At 42.6% G+C, this 18,055-nt stretch overlaps 1 protein-coding gene across 1 annotated transcript in view; it reads left to right on the top strand.

The window, feature by feature from the left end:
* The window catches only part of LOC117527125 (zeta-sarcoglycan), a 1,464,030-nt gene that overhangs the window by 678,971 nt on the left and 767,004 nt on the right, over window positions 1–18,055 (top strand). The gene's annotated exons all lie outside the window — the stretch shown is intronic.

Below are 18,055 nucleotides of genomic sequence, written 5' to 3'. Positions count from 1 at the left end.
TATCTATCCAAGTAATATCCCTACCCGACCAAGTTTAGTCCATCTCCTTAGTTGTTGAGATATACAAAAAAAAGGTGTATTGAGACCACATTTTCCTTGACCTTTTGCCCTGTAGCCAAACTACTCCAAAATATAGTCACCTCTAGATATCTAGCCAAGTAATACTCTCACCAAGTGTGAAGGAAATCTGGCCGTTTTTGAGTTATCCACAGATGTACAGACACAAACATAAACACCAAGCAATTGCTGCTACAGCTGCTATCTACTTTGCCAATTGCAGGGTTAAAAAAAAAAAAAAAAAAAAAAAAAGCAAATTGACACAACAATTAAACAAAACAAACAAACCACCTGACTACTTCACTTCAGGAAGCTTTGGTGATGTTGCTCCACTCATGTCATATGATGTGTTGTGTGCAGATCACTGTATTGCACCATTTGAACAGATTACACTAAGTCCAGGCCATCTGTTAAAGAGAATGACAGAATATAATCTGATCAGTGTAATTCATGTAACACCCATGATTTGGACTATGTGTGATAGTTCATCTAGATAGGGCCCTGTATGTTTATTTCTAACAAGTATTTATTTATTTATTTGCTTTTTTCAAGGGGACATGGCACATTCATTTTCACAGCAGGCTGCTGACTTGTGAAAGCATTAAAAAGTCCTTTTGTCATTCATAATTTTGATCATTTATGTTGGTGAGCAGGTCTGCAGGTCACACACTTTAGTGGGACGCAGCCATGATGATTTCAAAGGCCATCCCTCAATCAGGTCTATGTGTGGAACTGTGCAGAAGAGCTCATTTTAAACATTAGATCATACTGTCAGTTCCGTGTTTCCTCCTGGAGATGTTCCACCGTGGCCGTGTAATCACTTTCAAACATACTTTGTATTTTAAACATGATACATTTCATGGCACTCCAAAGAAAATAATGAGAGGAAGAGAGGGCAGGTGCTGTCAATCAATCTGAAGTCTCCACAGGTCATCTCCTGACAAGCAGGGACTTGGGATCTGACGTGTGACTTGCAGCATCCAGGACATGACATCGGCTTTGTGCCACCTCTGGAGAGGGCCTTTTGTTCTCTCAATCTGGTCTTGAAAAGACACTTGTCTCAAGGGCGATGTCTTCTTTGTATGAGAAGAGGTTGTGCCTTAAAGATGAACATCGAGGCCCAGCAGTTTTCTTCAGATGTGAGCGCCGTGGATAAAAGAATAGACATTCTGATCGACTATTATGTTGTCAGCACGGATCATAGTGCAGCAAATAACAGAATATTTACAGAGGAATCCTTCCAAGAGTGATACAAGCACCAAATTCAGCACAAATACTCCTCAGATGTCACTCTTTTGAAAAAAAATGAACTAACCACTTTTTTACAGGGGTCAGTGTTTAAAAATGCTCCAATCATATTGGAAAGTATACCAGATTATGTTATGGAGTTATGGGGTAAAATAAAAACAGCAAGATTGGTGGCAAAGGTCAATTTCAGTTTCTACAGGGGTCCAAAGTTAAAGTTGCCCCTAGTTTGGTAAAAAGTGCATGCAAAATATTGCTTGAGCTAATAGCATTAATTAATGCAATCGTTTTACTGTGTTAAATGCTTCGTATGCAAAGTAAAGGTCAAACACTGTCAACAAACATTGATTTCTATGGCATGTGACATATGTTACCCCATAACGTCATAACTAAGCATGACACATAATGTAAACTATTCCTTTTTTAAAATCCTATTAACTAAGCAGTATCTGTGATCTGCTGCACAATCAGTGATCAGTGTGCTCTCAAAACGGTATCAAATCTCCCTCTTTTAGGTATAAATGTATACCCAAAATGTACACAATGAAATGATTCTATACGATGGAGGCCATATATATATATATATATATATATATATATATATATATATATATATATATATATATATATATATATATATATATACACAAACATATTATATTGTGCATATTACACATAATATACACATTGTTATGTGTCGGACGCAGCTCGGAGAACCGACCAGCGTTTGAAGGACCCAGTATGAAATAAGCAGAGCACGGTACAAAGGCTAACTGAATTTAATACATAACAGTGATAATATAATAATAAAAGGTGCGGCCTGGCGTGGTGCGCTCCCAGCAGCGCTAACGGTCCGGAGCCAGAAGTTGTTTCGGACCCAAGGACCCCGCCGACACCCCCCAGGTGGCCGCAACAACCGAGTCTGTGAAAGAAGGAACCATTATGTGAGTCCACACTCTACACACAGAACACTTAAAGGTGTACAAACAGCAAACACTTCCTGGCTTGATACTGATCAGCTTCCCAACCTGCAGGCATGGAACATCCAGTTCACAAAACTCCACTGCAGTGGAAGCCGATACATGACTAACAAACAGCTCAATACAATAAGGTGTGAGGGACACCACATTTACTGACTGTATACCTGTTAGTCACAAAATCTAACGTACCTCAGGAAGTGTGCTGACGAGCGTGAGACCTCACCCCCTCCTCTTTCACAGACTGTGCATCAAACCTGGACGTTCTCAGCATCCGCTGCTGATGAGATGGCTCCCAAGACGACGATCTCACCCGTCTGGTCACAAGGTCGAGTCTCTGGCAAATACACACTGTGCACTCCAGTCTTAAATGCCAACATGTTCCAATCCATCCAGATGCACCACAGCTGTGAGTCCTGACGAGTCGCAGGTGATCAGGATGAGGTCCTGACAGCCTCAGCAACACAGCCACTCAGTCCCAAACGCACGCCACCTGGGAGGAAAACCAAAAAACAGAAACAAACCGGCAGCCAGGCCCCCCCAGCCATATAACACACATATTTGACCTTTAAAATGAACGACTTAAGATAATGAAGCTTTTTTCTGATTTGGTATTTTATATGTTGCATTTACAAAATGAGATTATCACTCTAAAGAAAAGTGTCAACATTTTATTGTGAAAACACCAAACCCTTAGAACAATGGGAAAAATACGCTGGCATGTGTAGGCATACTTTGAAATATATTCACCAAAACAATGCAGTGTTGTATGATATCCTATATTTTTAAAAAATTATTAAAATAATAAGTTGCCCACTTTGAAATAAATAAAACATATAGCTGCAGCCCAATACTTTTAAAAAGCAAACATACATATAAGCTACTTTGTATTTTTATTATGACTAAAAATGATTCATTGTGATGGATGTCATCCTCTGTTTTGTTTTTGTTGTTTTATTCCCCCCTCTTGCATCACATACAGGAGTGATGTGTTGCCCTTGAACATAAACAGAATTACATCAGCACAGAATCTAAATAAATACGTTAGGAAAATGAGAGCCTGTTAAAAGACACCGGCTTAATGCGATTTCTGCCTTTGAACATCACTGCAGATTTGCACCGTTGTGTGTGGTGTGTGTTGTGTGTGTATACTGAACTTTATTTACATCGATTATGAAGAAATACAAACAGTATGACATTGTGTGGTTAATCTGTGTGAGTAGACAGTTCTCAAAAACTGACTGTGCAAGAAGGAGAAGAGTGAGGAAAACCACCAAGACACCTAGACAACCCAGAAGAAGTTACAGGCTTCTGTGGCTGAGATTGGAGAAATTGTGCACAGTGCAAGTTTTGGATTTTATATCCCCAGTTATACAGCTTCATGATAAAGTGGAGCAGAGGAGGATTTTCTTAAAAAGAAGACCTGAATGTTCACTTACAATTTGCCAGAAGTTACATCTGAGATGCAAGCCAAGATTTGATGTGTTAGTGAAAGAAGACCCTCCTCTGTTCCACTTCATCATGAAGCTTTATGACTGGAGATACAAAATGAGCTGTGATTGGTTGTCACAGAAAGGGGAGGAGAAATAAAAAGACAAATATGCTCCGCCCCGCTTACTTATGAATAAACAGTAAAATCAACCTGAACTGTATTAAAGCATGTAGTCATGTTGGGTGATATTTTTTAAACAAAAATGTTGATTGTGATAATAAAGTATTTTGTTGTCACATACAATGTTTGGCGAAATTCTATCCTAGGTCCTTTGGATCCTTTGGATCTATGAAGCTTTAATATGAAGAAGTATCGATATTGGCGATACTGGGCCTGTATTTACTTGGTATTGCCCACCTTTACTTTCCACCGCATCGTCACTTTTTCATGGCGTTTTCACTTTGTTTGCCGTGTAATTTGCCAAAAAACTCAGAGAAAGTGCCATATTTCTGTTGGGGACAGACAAGGGCTGTCCCCGGATGTAGAAAAATTGCATCATATGCGTCATATTTTACCCCTGTAGTGCCCACCTTTAAACGAGACTGTGCTGCCCAATTGGTTGTGTGTGTACCAGGAGCTGCCAGGCTGCAGGTTGGTTCCAACAGAAGCCTTATGGCACCATCTCCATGTTATAAGTTAAGGTGTGTGTCTGTGATGAGGCTATGCAATCATTTACACTGAATGGATTTATCTGATGTTTCATTGATACGACAGAAACATGTGGACTGTTAGTGAGCGTAGTGAACAGGTGGCACCAATTTTGAACATCACTGTACTTACAGTCAGACCCTGAAGCAGCGTTAGTGTTTGGCATAACCTGACTAAGAGTGTGTTTGAACACATACAGTGCACACACCACCATACACACACATTTATGTGCAATCTCACATGCACAGACTCTTGCTGGCACACAGATGGTGTTGCCCGCGCACAATCCTCATATTGTCACAGTAGGATGTTGTCAGAGGTTAGTTTATTTTCTTGTTTTTGCCAAAAACCCAACATCTGTTGTCTCACCATTTGGGAAAAGGAAAAGAAGCCAAAACAATAATATGAGTCAACAGACATTTGTTGAAATCTGCATTTCTGGATTGTTGAAATGTGTTAAACTTTTATGTTGAGGGAAATCAAACAAGGACGGCTGACAGGCGGTAAACAGAACGGAAGCTGTGAAGAAACCATTTGGACAGTTTAAGCGTTGAGATATTTTGAGTAAATTGAAGCACTGGTGGGAACTAAGAAGCATTTATCTTTCATGCTTCAAGTCTTATTCTGACAAATTTGGGGCAAATTTAAACAAAAGTGTCAGCCAAATCACAGAAGTACTGCCAGAGTAATTGAGATCTGATAAATGTGGTAAACAAAGATAGTTGTGAAAACTGAAAATTAGGTTTTTCGATCTACTGAAGGTTTGATTACATCAGTAATATATGCAAACTAGAGGACACTCAGAAAGTGCCTCTGTCAGGGTCTCAAAGTCCTGTTGACTGAGTTGAATTGCTGCTGTGGGTGGGTGTGGCAGTACATGAATATCTGCGGAAGAAGTCATAGCACATTTTATGATGATGCAATCCTGATAGAAATCTACTGAAAGTACGAGAAAGAGTTAGATTATAGCTTTCTTTCTTCCTGATGATGTTACTTTTTGGACTTTAAATTTAAAGTCCTTCTCTCTATACCGATAGTAGACTAGCAGTGGATTTGAATGATGGGGATGTTGCCCTGTCAGCTTTTGTTTAGCCATGGCAAGAGAGACCTTTCCTGTGCTAAATTATGAATCACAGAGACACACAGCTTTCGACAATGTAAACAAACAAACAACAGCTGGTAACAGTTTTGTTTTATGTGTTGGAAACTGAATGTGTTTCTTTTTTAAGCTTTAATGCTTTTTTAATGTACAAATCAGTTTTTTGCACAAAACAGAATGTCACATCCAGTTTTGTGCCAGTACAGGTACAACAATGGAACCAAATGGCATAATCTGTTTTTGATCACTTTGCTCAGTGCTACCACAATCTTTCTGCATTTGGATCTTTAGCAACACTACAAAATGTATCCAAGAAGTTGACTTATTTTATTCCTGTTATATAATATCTGTGTTAATTCCTTATTTTTCTATTATATGTAAACAGGTATTTGCTTCTGTTATCTCTTTAGAAGTGCCTGGACCTGCCTGGAGTTACGTTTCACTTCCATTATGCATGTGCGGGCTTCAGATATATAGACAGTGGTGGGCACAGCTAACCAAAAAGTTAACTGTTAACTTAAAAGTTATATTTTATGATGCTAAACCGATACACTGCTAAAAAAAATGTATCTTTATTACAGATAACCGATAACGTTTATTCGGACGTGGCCATGTCAGATTACACTGTCAGCTTCTGATAAACCAATTTCACATTCACTTTCACTGCTGGGTAATTCAAGGATCACAAACACATAAGAATACCCAAAAAAATGAATGAATAAAAAACACTGTCATCATCTTTCAAAGCAGTAAACACAATATTAGAAGTCAAAGTTTATCTCAGTATTAGATACACTGTCATTTACGAACTAAAAAGCTGCTGCTTTTTTCACACACTTTCAACCCTGTGGCTTAAGCAACCGAAATACGTCCATTAATGCATTGATTGGCAGAGTAAAAGACACGTAGTAAATATAAATTCTTACCTGTTAGCTCAGTGGGATTCATCTGAAGAAATATCCACATAAAGCGTCCTCTTTTTTTAAATCCAAAACAGTGTCTAAATGTGAAGAAAAGTCCCTCTGTACACACAGCTGTGCTGTGAGAGCTCCTCTCCCCCACCAAGTCTTGGTGATTAAATTACAGCCACAAAGAAATAAAATAAATAATGTTAAACTGAGCCCATTGTGTTGTGTCAAGTGGACAACTCACGTGTAAAGTGAACCTGAACAACACTACCCACAATGTTCCCTGTGTCGACCGGCCAATCACATTCTTTGCTTAATGATGATGTCATCAGCAAGCAACCGGGCAGCCAGTCTGCTACAAACACACAACAGAAAATGTTTGATTTTAGGGTTTACAACTTTTATGACCGTTAAACTTTGCTCACTTACCAGCACAAAAAAAAAAATGTTATTGGACTGAAAATTATCGAACTAATTTATATGAAGATATGGTCCGATGATGGTTTTAAATCTTATCTGAAAAAGCTAATCTGCTCGCAAAACATTAGCTTCAATAATTATCTGTTATGGATTAGCTGAGTAGGGGGGCAAAGCTCTCGATTTACCAATCGATCTACGTTCTGATCCTAACCTATGGTCATGAGATTGGCTCATGACCAAAAGAACGAGATCGCGAGTACAAGTGGCCGAGATGAGTTTCCTCCGCAGGGTGGCTGGGCGCTCCCTTAGAGATAGGGTGAGGAGCTCGGTCACTCGGGAGGAGCTTGGAGTTGAGCTGCTGCTCCTCCACATTGAAAGGAGTCAGTTGAGGTGGCTCGGGCATCTTTTCCGGATGCCCCTGGACGCCTCGCTGGAGAGGTGTTCCGGGCACGTCCCATTAGGAGGAGTCCCCGGGGAAGACCCAGGACACGCTGGAGGGACTACATCTCTCGGCTGGCTTGGGAAAGCCTTGGGTTCCCCCGGAGGAGCTGGGGGAGGTGTGTGTGGATCGGGAGGTCTGGGGCGGCTTTGCTTGAGCTGCTGCCCCCGCGACCCGACTCCGGATAAAAGCGGAAGAAAATGGATGGATGGATGGATGGATTAACTGAACTGTGCCCACCACTGGCTATAGGGAGGGCTTCCCCTCTGTCTGAGGAGCCAGTAGATTAGGTTTTGAGACTAAAGCCCACCCTTTTTAAACACCCACGATTCCCTTTTTATAAAAAACCACTGTTGTGCTTGGATTTCACGAGATGGGGTTGTCAGTTTGTTGTGTCATATTTATATCATATTTATGTGGGGTGTTTATATTGGATGGGTTTTTTATTGTTTTATAGATTTTAACATTTTTATTGTTTTTTATTGTTTTTATAATGCACTGTATGCAGTATATGAGTCCATGATGAATTTCCCTTTTTGGGATAATAAAGTACATTGTATCGTATCATAACGTATCGTATCGTAAGAGCTGTGATTGGTTGTCACGGAAAGGGGAGGAGAAATAAAAAGACAAATATGCTCTGCCCCTCTTACTCATGAATAAACAGCAAAATCAACCTGAACTGTATTAAGGCATGTAGTCACGAGGATGAAACCCAGCAAATTGAAATAAATTGTTATACAGCTTGAAAATGTTTGAGTGTACCTCATTCACATGCTGAATATCTATATATTAAAAGTGTGCCTGCATGTGTGCATGAGTTTTAGTAAGGTCATTGTAAGCATATAATATAATTGTAAATACATTAAAAAGACATGCATGACACAAGAAAGTGAAAACACTTATTTCCAATGTGGTCCATTTAAAAATCAAATGACAAAATAGATGTAATAATAAAAGAAAATAATATTAATAATACCGAACCTAAGAACCTAAACAATTTCTAAATACATTAAGACAGTAAATCAACATTAAATAATTATGTAAATCAAGTGATAGTGTGTAACTGACTCACTGTCATTCTACATATGGAGAATATCTCTGCTTCCTATCTGTCTTTTCTGCCATCGTCTCTGCTTAAGACACTCTTAGGCTTCTTAAAAGTCCTCCTCACTACTCTTACCACTTTGGCACCTTAGAAGCTCTCTTAAGGCCGAAGATGCTTTGCGAACAACTTTCATCTTACCAAAGGAAAATTTAAGAAATGTCTAAGAATTCGAGGAATTTCTAAGATTTTTCTTAGCATAATGTCCACTCGGATATATTTTAGGCTGCATCGTGGATATGGACCCAGGGAATTACATTCCTAAAATTTGTTGTCTTTTTCTGTTGGCTGCCCTGTTAAGGGTCACCATGGATCATCTATGTCTTTCTCACTCTCGACTCTCTCAGCTCTTATGTCCTCCCTCACTGCATCTGTAAACCTCTTCTCTGCCTCCCTCTTCTCCTCATGTCTGATAGCTTCATCCTCAGCATTGCTCTCTTGATATACCCTTCACCCTCCCCACCACACACACACACACACACACACATACAAGTCATCTTTGGGCCTATGTGCAAAGTCTCTATCTTCAGAAATCATCTGTACCAAATATTTTACAGTTTTTTTAATCATCATTTTTAAACCTGACAATATCTCAAATTGACGCATATCCATTTTCCAAGGTTTTCTGTGAATTTGCATAGCGTGAATGATTCGCTTATAACATGTTCAACATTTTAAAAAGCTTTACTTTTCTGTCTCATTGAAGCAGAAACTTTTTAAAAACACACCCATAAGTTAGAAAGTGTTGCAAAAGTTTATTTTAATTTTGTTAATGGATCACACTATTTAGTTTTCAGACACAGCGGCGTCTGAGTGGATTTAATGTGGCTCACACTTGTGTTCAGCACGTTAGATTTTATTTGCAGTTTAATGTTGCATTTCAGTCTGTGTTTATTTGGAACATTACTTTTCTGGAGTGAAATATTCATATTTGCGCTGCATATAGACTGTTTCAGACTGATGTTCGCAGCTGAAGTGGTAACTAATTTTTTTTTTTATTTTGATTCTATTTGCACTTTGGATGTGTCAGGTCCTTGGGTTTCTGGGTGGTTGCCTTCTTAAACCATTCCGTTCCAGCCTGTTGTGCCTCCCGGCCGTTCCCCCTCCTTCCGCCCGGTTTGTGGGGGGGTGGGCGCCTTCACTGTGCGTCGCCTCCTGGTTTCCCGGCGGCGGAGCCGCAGCCTTCAGTACTTGGTGGACTGGGAGGGTTATGGCCCAGAGGAGCAGTCGTGGGTTCCCTCCCGGTTTGTTTTGGACCCTGGTCCTTGTGCGTGACTTTCATGCTTCCTCACCCTTCTGCTCCTGGGCTGTCGGGGGCCGGCCTTTGAGGGGGGGTACTGTCAGGTTCTTGGGTTTCCTGGGTGGTTGTTGGTGTTCCATCTGTCTCTTGCCCTGTCTCTGCTCTATCTTTCTGCTTGGGTTTTCGCTGTCTGGTTGTTTCTTGCCTTCTCTCCTGGTTCTTTGGTGGTGTCTCTCTCTGTCTGGCCACACCCCGGTTCTGGGACTTTCTCCACACACCTGTTCTGAGTTTACTATTAATCACCTGGGTGCTTTATAAGCCTCACAGTTTGTCTCTGTCCTTCGCCAGATCGTTGTGCCTTGTGCCTTCGCTTCCAGCCTTGTTCTTGTACTCAAGCCTTGTTTTGTTGCCTCATCGGTTTTTTGACTTCCTGTCTGTGTACTCAGACCATGCTTACTTGCTTGATGCTTCTGACCCTGTTGCTTTGTTTGGACTGCCTTTTTGTGTACCGACCCCAGCTTGTTCACCAAGTAAACTTTTCGTCTCCTCTAAACTGTGTTTCAGCGTCGTGCATTTGCATCCAGCCCATCCTGCCTATCGAGCCTGATAGAACAATCTGGCCAACCATGGACACAGCAGACGCTGACCCCTTCCAGCGGGCAGTACGCCACCATAGCCAGCAACTAGTGCAACAGGAGGACCAGCTGGCCACTTTGAACACCGGACTCAGGGAGAAGGCAAAGCAGCAAGACACCTTTATGGACTCAGTGAGCGCTCAGATGGAGCAACTCCTAGTAGCTGTGAAACATCAAGCTAATACCAGTACGACTCCCAGTGTCACTCCTATTCCGGCGTCGTTAGCTGCCCCACCGGTCGCCGTATCGGTACCTGAGGTTTGCAACCAACTCTCGCGACCTGAATGATTCTCTGGTGAGTCAGGAGACATCAAACCATTCATAACCCAATGCGAACTACATTTTGAACTTGTGGCGCCAATGTTTCCGACCGAGCGGTCGAAAGATTGCATTCGTCATCACTCACCTGACCGGTCAGGCGCAGCGTGGGCCATGACTGAATGGAGCCGAGATTCACAGTCTTGTTCCTCCCTGGCTGCATTCACCAAATCTCTTCAGCAGGTTTTTCAGCACTCTTCCCGGGTCAAGAAGCGGCACGTGAGCTGATGAGGCTGAGGCAAGGCAATCTCCGCGCGGCCGACTACACTATCGACTTCTGCATTCTGGCTGCAAAGAGTGAATGGAATCCCGCGGCACTCCCAGACATATTTTTCCGGGGATTGAACGATAGAATCCAAAGCCAGCTGATTGCAGTGGATTTGCCTGAAGATCTGGATGATCTCATAGCCTGGTCATCCGCACGGACCGTCGCCTGTCAGACCATCTACGCCATGAACGTCCTCCTCCCATTCATTCCTTTGTCCGGCCGCCCACTTCCGGTCATCTGAGCGTCCTCCCCTCCACTTCCGCCGAGGAGCCTATGCAGGTGGGGCGGGCCCGCCTCACCGACCAAGAGAAGGAGCGCCGCCGTATGGAGGGACTCTGCATCTATTGTGGACTGATGACAGCCTGGTCATATACTTCTTCATTGTCTGGTCAGGGGTGCCCCGGTGCGGCCAAAAACGGTAGTGCGGGTGAGTCAAAGTTCTATTACTCCCTCTTCACAGAATGTGATTAACGCTGAGCTAAAGTCTGATTCATCCACTCAAGTCTGCCCAGGTTTATTGATTCTGGTGCTGATTCTAATTTGATGTTGTCATCTCTTGCCAGGTCCCTCCATCTTAAGTTGTATCGGCTGCCACCGTCCTCTGGTGGTGCATGCAGTGGATGGTAGCCCATTAGGTCAAATCAGGTTCCAAACTCAATCAGTTGGTATGACCATTCCTAAGAACCATTTTGAAAACATCAGTTTCCACATTTTCGCCAAAATGACTCACCCGGTAATTCTGGGGCACCCCTGGTTACAACGCCACAAGCCCCATTTGGACTGGTCTCACGGAAGATTGAGTCCTGGGGTCCTGCTTGTAATAATGCCTGCCTAACTAAGCCAGTCAGTACCTCTGGTGTAGATAGTTCGGATCTAGAGGGAATTCCTGTATGTTACCATGATACTGCCGATATGTTCTGTAAAGTTAAAGCCAAGTCACTCCCACCACACCATGAGTATGATTGTGCCATAGATCTGCTTCCAGGGGCCATCCCTCCAAGGGGGGAAGTTATTTTCTCTATCTGCGCCTGAGCGCGAAGCCATGAATACATATATCTAAGAATCGCTCACGGCCGGTCTAATTCGCCCCTCCTCCTCGCCAGCCGGGGCGGGATTTTTCTTCGTAGAGAAGAAAGATAAATCACTCCATCCCTGTATTAATTATCGAGGCCTGAACGATGTCACGATAAAGAACCGATATCCTTTGCCACTTATTTCATCCGCTTTTGAGCTGTTGGAGGGGGCCACGATATTTACCAAATTGGACTTACGGAACGCCTATCATCTGGTTCGCATTCGCGCTGGTGATGAATGGAAAACTGCTTTCAACACACCCACCGGTCATTACGAGTATCTGGTAACGCCGGTTGGTCTCACTAATGCTCCAGCTGTTTTCCAAAATCTAGTAAATGACGTGTTGCGAGAATTCCTTAACAAATGCGCTTTCGTTTACCTTGACGATATACTGATCTACTCCCCCGATCTGAAGACCCACATTCAACAAGTACGTTCCATCCTCCTAACCCTTTTACGCAATAATCTATATGTTAAAGCAGAAAAATGTGAATTCCACTGCTCCACGGTGTCTTTTTTAGGTTTTGTGATTTCTGAAGGACAGATCCAGATGGATCCGACTAAGGTGGCCACAGTTCGTGAGTGGCCGGTTCCTAAATGTCGCAAGGACGTTCAACGGTTCCTTGGTTTTGCTAACATCTATCGCAAATTCATCCACAATTTCAGTACGATTGCAGGTCCGCTTCACCATGTCACATCCACACTCCACTCATTTGTGTGGACTCCCGAATGCGAACAAGCATTCCAGTCCCTAAAGAAACGTTTCACAACGGCCCCCATGCTGCTCCTTCCTGACCCAGCCCGACAGTTCGTAGTCGAAGTGGATGCTTTGATGTTGGAATTGGGGCAGTACTATCCCAAATGGGATACAATGATAACAAGTTGCACCCTTGTGCATTCCTTTCCAAGAAACTTACTGCCGCTGAACGCAATTATAGCATCGGCGATCGCGAACTGCTGGCAGTCAAAGTGGCAATGGAGGATTGGCGTCACTGGTTGGAGGGGGCACAGTTGCCGTTTTTGGTTTGGACAGACCATAAGAATCTGGAGTATCTTCGCACCGCTAAGCGTCTAAATGCGCATCAGGCACGGTGGGCCATCTTTTTCAGCTGATTTAACTTTATACTGTCTTACCGACCGGGGTCCAAAAATGGCAAGCCTGACGCACTCTCTCGCTTATATGATTCAGCTGAGTCCACTTCCATTCCCGAATCGATTTTGCCGACCAAGTGTTTCGTGTCTGCCTTAACCTGGAATATTGAATCTAAGATCAAGTCCATAGTAGGGAACACTCCTATTCCTCCAGGGTGCCCGAACGGCAAATTGTTCATTCCTATGTCTCTCAGGGGGGAGGTCATTCATTGGGGACATGATAGTCGCTTTTCGTGCCACCCGAGTGCCTGTAGAACTATGTATATTCTCTCCCAACGGTTTTGGTGGCCAAAGATGTTGTCGGATGTCAAAGAATATGTGAACGCTTGTTCTGTTTGTGCTATGCATAAAACTTCTACCCGTCCTCCTGCAGGTGCTCTGTTGCCTCTACACATTCCTGTTCGGCCATGGACTCACATCTCAGTGGACTTTGTGACTGGTTTACCGCCCTCCATGGGCAACTCTGTGATCAATTGATCACAGAGTTGATCACAGTTGATTGTTTATCTAAAATGGTTCATTTCATACTGTTACCAAAGCTCCCATCTGCTAAAGAAACTGCTGAAGCGTTGTTGGTGCATGTCTTCAAGCTGCATAGTTTGCCTCAGGACATAGTGTCGGACTGGGGTCCCCAGTTCGTTTCACATTTCTGGAGGGAATTCTGCCGGCTTCTCGGGGTCTCTTCTAGTCTTACTTCGGGTTACCATCCTGAAGCTAATGGTCAAACTGAATGCTTAAATCAAGAATTGGAGAAAGGGCTGCGTATTTTGTCGTCCCAGTTTCCCGCCTCCTGGTCCACTCAATTACCCTGGATTGAACTGGCTCAAAATTGCTTACCCACTGCTTCCTTTGGGTTTTCTCCATTCCATGTCGTCTTTGGTCATCAACCGTCTCTGTTCATGTCTACTGATCTGTGCTCCCTGGTTCCTTCTGCACTGAGTTTGGTCATGCGGTGCCGATGGACCTGGGATCGGGCCCGGAGGGCTCGTTTGTGGTCCTCCAAAAGTTACAAAGTGGCAGCAGATCGCAGAAGTTCTGCGGCGCCCTCTTACACTCCTGGGCAGCGGGTCTGGCTGTCCACACGGCATCTGCCGCTCCGTGGGGTGCCGCGGAAAATGGCTCCCAGGTTCGTTGGACCATTCCCGATTGTTAAGCTCATCAATCCGGTCTCTGTGCGTCTCCGTCTTCCTAAGTCTCTGAAGGTCCACCCCACTTTTCATGTTAGCCTTCTTAAACCATTCTGTTCCAGCCTGTTGTGCCCTCCGGCCGTTCCCCCTCCTTCCGCCCGGTTTGTGGGGGGGGGGCGCCTTTACTGTGCGTCGCCTCCTGGGTTCCCGGCGGCGGGGCCGCAGCCTTCAGTACTTGGTGGACTGGGAGGGTTATGGCCCAGAGGAGCAGTCGGGTGTTCCCTCCTGGTTTGTTTCTGACCCTGGTCTTGTGCGTGACTTTCATGCTTCTCACCCTTCTGCTCCTGGGCTGTCGGGGGCAGGCCTTTGAGGGGGGTACTGTCAGGTTCTTGGGTTTCTGGGTGGTTGTTGGTGTTCCATCTATCTCTTGCCCTGTCTCTGCTCTATCTTTCTGCTTGGGTTTTCGCTGTCTGGTTGTTTCTTGCCTTTCTCTCCTGGTTCTTTGGTGGGTGTCTCTCTCTGTCTGACCACACCCCAGTTCTGGGACTTTCTCCACACACCTGTTCTGAGTTTACTATTAATCACCTGGGTGCTTTATAAGCCTCACAGTTTGTCTCTGTCCTTCGCCAGATCGTTGTGCTTTGTGCCTTCGCTTCCAGCCTTGTTCTTGTACTCTAGCCTTGTTTTGTTGCCTCATCGGTTTTTTGACTTCCTGCCTGTGTACTCGGACCACGCTTACTCGCTTGATGTTTCTGATTCTGTTGCTTTGTTTGGACTGCCTTTTTGTGTACCGACCCCAGCTTGTTCACCAAGTAAATTTTTCGTCTCCTCTAAACTGTGTTCCAGCGTCGTGCATTTGCATCCAGCCCATCCTGCCTATCGAGCCTGATATGGATTGAAACATGCAGATTAATCTTAATATTTAAGAGGAATCAATGAGTGATAGAAATGGAGAATGGTGTGTGAATTTTGTTCTTGTAAACATTTCAGGAGGTAGCAAAGCCCGATCTAAGGCTATCAAAAATGAGATACAACTGGAAGAAGAAAAGTTTTAGGTTATTGAATGGCCACTTCACACGGACTCCTAAAGCAAGCGGATTCTCATAGAAGCCCATGTTAAAATATTGCACTTCAGAGGGGAGAGAGAGAGAGAGAGAGCAAGAGTGTGATATTAGAGAATGCATTTGTCTCATTTGTTGCAAATATGTTTCAAGATAGCCATCCCGTTTTGTGGTACTGAGTGTAATTCTGATTTTACTTTCCCAATTCTGTTGTCTGTTTCTTCCGTATTTGGCCATATAGCCAGTATATTTCTCTCTAGGGTGGCTCCCTTAACTTATCTTATTTCTTGGATTTTCTATTAGGGATTTGGATTTCTTGGATTACTTATTAAGTATAAATATCAGTGTTGGCAAAGTAACTTTGAAAAGTTACTTCATTAGTTACTTTATACAGTTACGTATATTTTACAGTTACTTTATACAGTTACTTCCTTAGCAGCTGCAGACAACTTGTAATGTAATTAATAAAGTAACTCATAATCTAACTTGGTTATTTTTAAGATTTAGTACTCAGAAAAGTAACTATTAGTTACTTTGCCGATTGCTCAGTCTTAAGAGTAACCAAGTTAGATTACTAGTTACCAAATTAGTTACATTACTTACGTATTAGTTGCAAGTTTTTGGCAGATTCTCATAAAGTAATTGCATAAAGCTGCTAATGAAGTAACTGCATAAAGTAACTGTATAAAGCAACTAAAAAATAACTTGTCATAGTTACTTTGACAACACTGATAAATATCACAGTGAATATGAAGGAAATCCACCAAAACCCAGTGTTGAGCTCTCCTCCTAAGACCGAAAGAATTCATAGTTCCCTAAAATTGACAAATTGATATGACAGACATGAGGCCAGCCATCATTCATCACATTGTATAAAATACTCCATGAACGCAAGTGGCCATAGGGATTTTGAGATGTTGCTTCAGATGGAGGGTCATAGCATGTGCAGTTGGGGTTGTCATGATATTCTCAATATCAACCTCTAGACAACTGAAGGATAAAAATGTCTTTCATTGAAGAGTCATTATGTATATTAAATGTTAATTCTGTTAGTTGAGTTGCTGTTTTTTTTTTCAGTATTGGTAAAAAGCAGGGTTGAGATCGACTAATGAAAATCATTAGTCAACTAGTTGGTAGACCTGTTCAAAATGTCAAATGTTACAAAATCTTTTGAACCACATGTTGTTCTTGTTCCACTAATAAACTAAAAGCTCTGTGCCAGATTTTATTGTAATCGGACATTGTTTAGGGGTCCCCCACAAAGCAACGATTTCCCCAAACAAACAATGTAGTAATTCAGTAATTCCAGCAATGTTCTTCTCTAGATGACAATCAACCACCACTTTTTGCTATTAGAAGCCATCACATGTACCTACCTGTAAAAGAAAAATAATGGCATCAGAGTCTTCTCCCGTTCGGGTGACGTTGCCTTGCCAGTGGAGGGAGAGGAAAATGTGTCTCTCTGGGGGACCTCTAAATCTTATCTGATTGAGTTCAAATTTGGTCTGCACCTATAAAACCCCAAAACTCTACCATGCAAAGCGAAAGCCATACATCAACAACATCCAGAAATGCCGCCGCCTTCTCTGGGCCCGAGCTCATTTGAAATAGACAGACACAAAGTGGAAAAATGTGCTGTGGTCTTACAAGTCCACATTTCAAATTATTTTTGGAAACGACCATCCAGATTGTTTCCAGCGCAAAGTTCAAAAGCCAGCATCTGTGATGTTATGGGGGTGGGTTAGTGGCCATGGCATGGGCAACTTACACAATGTTGAAAGGTACATCCAGGTTTTGGAGCAACACATACTGCCATCCAAGCAATGTTTTTTTTCAGGGACGTCCCTGCTTAGTTCAGCAAGACAATGCCAAGCCACATTCTGCACGTGTTACAACAGCGTGGCTTCGTAGTAAAAGAGTGCAGGTACTAGACTGGCCTGCCTGCAGTCCAGACCTGTCACCCATTGAAAATGTGTGGCGAATTAAGAAGCGCAAAATATGACAACGGAGACCCCGACTGTTGAACAACTGAAGTCGTATATCAAGCAAGAATGGGAAAGAATTCCACCTACAAAGCTTCAACAGTGTCCTCAGTTCCCAAACGCTTATTGAGTGTTGTTAGAAGGAAAGGTGATGTAACACAGTGGTAAACATACCACTGTCCCAACTTTTTTTGAAACGTGTTGCAGGCATCCATTTCAAAATGAGCAAATATTTACACAAAAACAATAAAGTTTATCGGTTTGAACATTAAATATGTCTGTGGTGTATTCAGTTGAATATAGGTTGAAGAGGATTAGCAAATCATTGTATTCTGTTTTTATTTACATTTTACACAACATCCCAACTTCATTGGAATTGGGGTTGTAGAAAAAATGGTGAAAAAGGGCCGTTTCAGTTTGTACAGAGGTCATATTACAGGGTAATATACTGTATGTTATATGCTATTGAATCCAGTGGATGCTGCCATTGTTTGACCTTTACTGTGGACACCAAACATTCAACACGGTCGTAACTATTCCACTTATCAATCCTATTAGCTCAACCAATAATTTGCATTACTTTTTTGTACCAAAATTGGCGTAACTTTAACTTTTGACTCCTGTACAAACTGAAATTGACCTTGGTCATGATTTTTTTACCCCATAACTCCACAGAATTCAGTCATAGAAAGTCCAAACTATACCTCTGTATTTGAATCTCAGTTCAACTTTGTGCAATCACTCACATGACAATATGCTTGAGGAGAATTTGATCAGCATTTGGAATTTTGAAGCACTGACTTGAATA

Source organism: Thalassophryne amazonica, chromosome 15, assembly GCF_902500255.1.
Source record: "Thalassophryne amazonica chromosome 15, fThaAma1.1, whole genome shotgun sequence".
Taxonomy (NCBI): Eukaryota; Metazoa; Chordata; class Actinopteri; order Batrachoidiformes; family Batrachoididae; genus Thalassophryne; species Thalassophryne amazonica.
This window is presented reverse-complemented; position numbering and strand designations above follow the sequence as displayed.